The sequence below is a fragment of the Petaurus breviceps genome, unplaced genomic scaffold (genome assembly GCF_028583685.1).
Source record: "Petaurus breviceps papuanus isolate PSGF00001 unplaced genomic scaffold, PetGlider_PUasm1.0 208, whole genome shotgun sequence".
NCBI lineage: Eukaryota > Metazoa > Chordata > Mammalia > Diprotodontia > Petauridae > Petaurus > Petaurus breviceps.
The window spans coordinates 30,583,355-30,589,354 of record NW_027185852.1 but is presented as its reverse complement, the minus strand read 5'-3'; the positions used below and the strand labels follow the sequence as shown (position 1 = coordinate 30,589,354).

Below are 6,000 nucleotides of genomic sequence, written 5' to 3'. Positions count from 1 at the left end.
ACACACACATTCAGACACATACACACTCACACACATACACACTCTCATACACATACTCTCTTACACACATACACACACTCTCACATACACACACTCATACATACACACTCTTACACACTCACAACACTCTCACACACGCACACATTCAGACACATACACACTCACTCATACACACTCACACACATACACACACTCACACATACACACTCTTACGCTCACAACACTCTCACACATGCACACATTCAGACACATATACACACTCACACACACATACACTCACGTGAGCACACACACACTCACCCCTGCCTTCTCTTTCTTGGCTCTTCTGAACTCTCAAACCGGTCTTTCCCTGAGCTACTTGGGTTTCTTCTCTAAGAATTTTGGTCTCTCTTTCTTGAGCTGCATTCTTACTTCTAAGAGGCTTAATAGGCAGGGAGATTTAGGGATCTTTGGTTTGCTCTTTTCGCTCTGTCCCTAAGTGGTTTATTCTATTAAGCTGATTCTGGATGGGGGGAGAACAAAGGGGGATGGGGTGGGGACTGCTGCTGGACAAGCAGTGAGTTTGGGGTAGGGTTATGGGGGAAGCAGATATCCTCCCATTCCCTTTCACCTGACCTCTTCCAATCTTCCCAAATCTTATTCCAGAATCCTGTTCCAGAGCTAAGGAGTGAAGCCAGCAGGAAGGGAATCTTTGTAAAAAGCTACCTCATTAACTCACTAACCAACTTCATTACAGGGAGACCCTGAGAAGCCCCAGCCCCTCTTAATCTCCCCACCTCCAGCCTCTTTGCCCATTGGTTCCTCCTCCTATCATCTTTGGCCTTTTTCTTCCCTGCTTCTCTCATTCCCTCCCTTTCTCCCTTTTCCTTCTTCTCAGCCAAAAATATCTTGGGTAATGAATAAAAATAATGGACCAATGACTCTAAAGCGGGGTCAGAAGATGGGGAGGAAATGAAGCTGGGGAAGAGGGCAGGAAGAGAGCTGATTTCAATAGTACAAAAAAAAGGAGACAAGAAAAGGTTTTTTCTTTAAGTAGAATGACGCCAAGCTGAGCTTAGTCATACTGACATTTTGACCCAGATTAAGCATTTTCAGGAGACCTGCTAACTCTCTTTCCCTTCTTACTCAAATTATAGGAGCAGTAGGAAATAAAAGACACTGTTTTCTGCTGGCATCACACTGAGCCTTGGGGAAACTGAGGGAAAGAGGGCACTCAGCATTCAGATTTCTAGGCAAGAAAGCTTTGGACATCAGAGAACAAGGGGGTGGGGTGGAGAAGTGAATGTGATGGAGAAATGAAGCTTGGAAGGGAAGGCAAGGGGCCAATAAGACAGGGAAAATCTGGGTGAGGCAGATAGGAAGATGGGAGATCAGGGAGAATCTAAAATGGCCACAGTGACCCAACAAAATCACTTTCTATTCAGCCATCAGGGTGTGCTTGTTTCCTCTCATTCAAATATAAGCTGATTGAGGGCAAGACTTCCTTGAATCTTCAGTGCCTGGTACACAGTATGTACTCAATAAATGCCTGTTGATTGATTGGTTCCCAGTCTTCCTTCCCACTTCTGTCTCTCTTACCCAGAACATCATGGGAACCGAGTCCTGTCCATTTTCTCTGCATAGCGGCTAGACAGCCCGTCCCTTTCCAATTTCCATAGCAATTGTTTTGGTTCAGTCAGACCTACTCTGGATTATAGCAGTTGTCTCCTAGCTTGTCACTGAATCTTTGAATAATAGAATAGCAGAGTTGAAAAGGATCTCAGCAAGCAACCAGTCCAGCCCATGCCAGAGTAGGAATCCCCCTACGATGTACCTGGGGAGTGGTCATCCCACCTCCTCTTGGGCTAGGGGCTGCCACAATGGATAAAGCACTGGTCCTGGAGTCAAGAAGACTTGGGTTCAAATCCAACCCCTGATACAGACTAGCTGTGTGAACCTGGGCAAGTCACTTTGCCTCTATCTGCCTCAGTTTCCCCATATGTAAAGTGGGGATAATGCTTACCGTGTTTCCCCGATAATAAGACCTATCCCGAAAATAAGCCCTCCCCTTACTATGTAAGATTCCTCTAAAATAAGTCCTCCCCCGAAAATAAGGTCTATTGAGATTGCTACTGTAGTGAAGGTGATCCCCTGCACCAATCAGAGCTGCAGCAGTGAGCACATCATCCTGTTCTTCCCCAGTGATTTGCTTGCTGGTACATTTTTTTGTTCACATTTACCTGTTTATTAAAATTGCTGTCAATGTTCATTAAAATAAGCCCTCCCCTGAAAATAAGCCCTCTGGTGTTTTTCTGTCCAAAAAAATTAATAAGACAGTGTCTTATTATCGGGGAAACACAGTACCTCCTAGGGTTGTTGTGAGCATCAAGTGAGGTAATATTTGTAAAGTGCTTTGCAAGCCTTCCTTAAAAGTGTCACATCAAAGTGAGTTGTTTTTTTTTCTATTATTACTACTGTTATTATTATTGTTACTGGAAAACTTCCAGTAAGTGAGAAGCCACCACCTCCTGAGGCATAAAGGTAATTCTTCTGAAGCTTTTTTTTTTACATGAAGACTTAAATTTGCATCTTTGCAACTTCTGTCCATCATTCCCACTTCTGACTTTTGAGGCTAACTTGACCCTTCTCACTCAGGGCTCTGCCCCATGCTGGTTGCCCTGATCTGTTAACTTTCCCGTTTATCCAAAGCCTCCCTCAAATTTGCAACCCAGAGCTGAGCATAGTGCCCCACTTGTGGACTGGTCATGGTCAGAGCAGCCTGACCCTGGGCAGGTGATGGCCAACTCCCAGAAGCTACACAAAAACATACAAGCTTTTCTGCTGCTGAGAGTCACTGAGCTTACAGTCCAGTAAAACCCCCAGACCATCCATCCTCCCTTCTACCTCCGCATCCTCCTCCTCCTCCTTCTTCCTCTGTCTGTCTGTCTCTGTCTCTCTCTCTCCCCCTCTCTTTCTCTCATCAGGGTGTTTGCATGTGCACAGGCAAGCATACAAATCACAACCTCTGGATAGTCCTATCTCCATTAAAAGATCTGAGCATTCATTGTAACACCTAGAATCATAGGGTTAGCACTGGCAGAGCCCTTAGAGAGGTACTGTAGCAGAACAGATAAATGGGTAGCACTTGACGGTGTGAGGATATGTCACCAGCCTAGATGACTCCTTTCTTCTTTCTTTCCTTCTTTCTTTCTTTCCTTCCTTATTTCTTTCTTTCCTTCCTTCCTTCTTCCTTTCTTCCTTCTTTCCTTCCTTCCTTCTTCCTTCCTCTCTTCTTCCTTCCTTCCTCCTCCCTCCCTTCCTTCCAATTGAGACCCCACTCACCCTTCCTTCTCCCGTCCTGTAGCACCCCTCCTGTTCTCCATGTTTCTATTATCAGTAATATCAGCCACCACATCTTCCAATTCTTTCACTATCATTGAGATCATATTTGTAATCACTGAGCACAGTGCCCAGCACATAGTAGGTGCTATATAAAGATGCTTATTTTCTTCTCTGCCCCCTTCCCTTCCCTCTCTTCCCTATCTCTTTTCTATGATTGTATTTCCCACAGGCTGATGATGTATGTCCTCAGTCTGCCAAATGCTGACCACACTACCTCTCTAAAGGCCTTGCTGCTGACCCTATGATTCTAGGTGTTACAGTGAATGCTCAGCTCTTCTAATGGACAGGACCACACAGAAGTTGTGACTTGTATGCTTGCCCAGCACACACAAACCACCTGGTTTGCCTTTCACCTGGAAAGCCCTCTCCTCTTCCATCTTCTGAAACCCTGCTGCTCTAGGAAGACCCAGTTAAAATGCCATCTCCTCTCATCTTTCCAGTCTGAAGTGATCCCTACCTCTCATCATGCCAATTATATTCAATGTCATGGCCCTTATTAGACTATAAGGTCCTGAGGATAGGGAACAGGCTTTATCTACAGACTCATAAGATTTAAATGTTTCACTCAATCCCTTCTTGTTTACAGAAACTAAAACCCCCTAAGGAATTTGCACTCCAGGTTACTCACATAATAGTATTAATAATGATTCACAATTCTATAATTTCTGAGTTTTTACCCAGAACAACAGTTAGTCAACAACAGTTAGTACCAGTGTAAAATGACAACCAGGAAATGTTGGCTTCTGGGATATAAACTTGGGTCTCCTCCCAAACCTTGCTTGCCCTGTTTTTATCGCTCTGTGGACCTATCCAGGTAGCAGGGTTGGCTTTCAAATTCCAAGCCAGGCCTCCTGCTACCAGACCCAGGGTATTATGGGTATCCTGGGTATGTATATGTGGGTATCCCAGAATATCCTATTCTGCCACATTTCTTCTTTGTCTGGTCAGTATCTGCTCAGAATGAATCCAGACAAATCTCTGGAAACCCCACAGAGTTTGGTGAATGTCCCTACTGAGCAGGTGCTGAGTGAACAGATGACTGACTGAGGCTGAGGGGATCAAGGTACCCTTAGGCTAGAGATTCTTTGGGTATGTGGCCTCCTAACAATGTGATGTAGGAGTGGGGTTGGGCTCTGGAGTCAGAAGAGACCTGGGTTTGAATCCTGCAGCAGACTCTCTTGCTAGTCAGCAATGTAGGCATTTCCTTTCCAGAAGCCTTGGTTTTCTGATCTGTCAAATGGGATGATGGTAATCCCAGAGGGTCAGAGTTGAAGCCAGGGTCAAGTGCCCACTTATAGCTTTGGGCGACATAAAACCTCTGACATTCCATGATTGGGATAGCCAGGCTTGAAGAGGACATGTTATCCCAATTGACTTTTCACACAATGGCAGAAATCTATACTGGATCTTACAGGCTTCAAGGAGTGGGTATTTAATAGGATCTGGTAAGAAACTGTTTGAATACTTTGTTCTGAATATCTTTTAGCCTATTTGTTAACCTCTGACCAGTGTCTCTTACTATTGGAGTTTTCCAAGTTGGAGAGTGAAACCCTGAAAGAAACAGGTGATACCAGCCCTCACACCTCAATAAAGCAGTGAAGATGATCCAGGGGGGATCTCACCCATCCCAGCCCTGGCATAACAGTCTACTGGCCTTATGGCCAAGGTTCCTCGGGGGTCCAAATGAGACAAAAATACAAACTCTCATCATGAAACCAGCTCTGCCTGGGAAGAAGGGGGTGACTGGGGGCTGGGAGAGGGTGAAGCTGGGCTACTCAAAGCCTGGTTCAGAAACCTATTAGAATGGAGATGACCAGATTGCTGAGAGCTGACTAACTCTGCTTCCAACTTCCAAATCCTCCATCACTCCCATCTCATTTATGGGCCATAGGATTTAGAACTCAGAGGCACCTTGGAGACGGTTTAGCACAAATCCCAATTGTCACAAGTGAGGAAAGGGAGGTTTTGAGACAGGAAGTGACTTGCCAAGGGTCTGTGTCAGTCACTCACCTCCATCCTAACCTGGCTTATCTAGTCCACAGGTCCATCTGTCTCTTCTACAGGCATCATTTCCAACCTGGAACTCTCCTCTGGCCTGCTTAGCTTACCTGCTTAGCAGGAAGGCTTTGCCAGTTCTTCCCTGGTCCCTGACCTTTCTTTGCCTCAGCTTCAAGCCGGCTTCTCTGGCATTATGAACACAACTATTTCTGTGGCGTCATTAAGGTTTACAGACCTTGCTTCACAATAACCCTGGGAGTTCAGTAGGATAAATCTTCCCATCATTCCATCCAATGTCTGCTAAAGTCCCACTCTAATGAGTCAGCTGAAACACCTACTGCATTCCCAAATTCCTGTTATGAACATCTGATAGTCTGACCTCATCTGTCACTCATCTTGCATGGCAAGCCTGGGACTTACTCTGGTCAAGCCCAGCTAAATGGGCTCTGCCTGGGGAGCTGGTAGATGGAGAGTCCCTGGAGCAGGCTCCAGTTTGGGCCTGAAGCATGGGGACCTCTGGTTTGTGCACTGTTAAACATCTCGATTAAGGACGTAATCAGCAGTTCATTGGCTCTGTAAATCATTTGACCTTCACCAGAAGCAACCAAGGGCCTCTTGGGA

At 45.5% G+C, this 6,000-nt stretch overlaps 2 protein-coding genes across 4 annotated transcripts in view; one reads left to right on the top strand and one right to left on the bottom strand.

The window, feature by feature from the left end:
- Nucleotides 1–6,000, top strand: part of LOC138165415 (E3 ubiquitin-protein ligase RNF220) — a 246,520-nt gene that overhangs the window by 23,174 nt on the left and 217,346 nt on the right. The window lies entirely within an intron of this gene.
- LOC138165418 (ERI1 exoribonuclease 3-like) overlaps nt 1–6,000 on the bottom strand; it is a 367,493-nt gene that overhangs the window by 285,059 nt on the left and 76,434 nt on the right.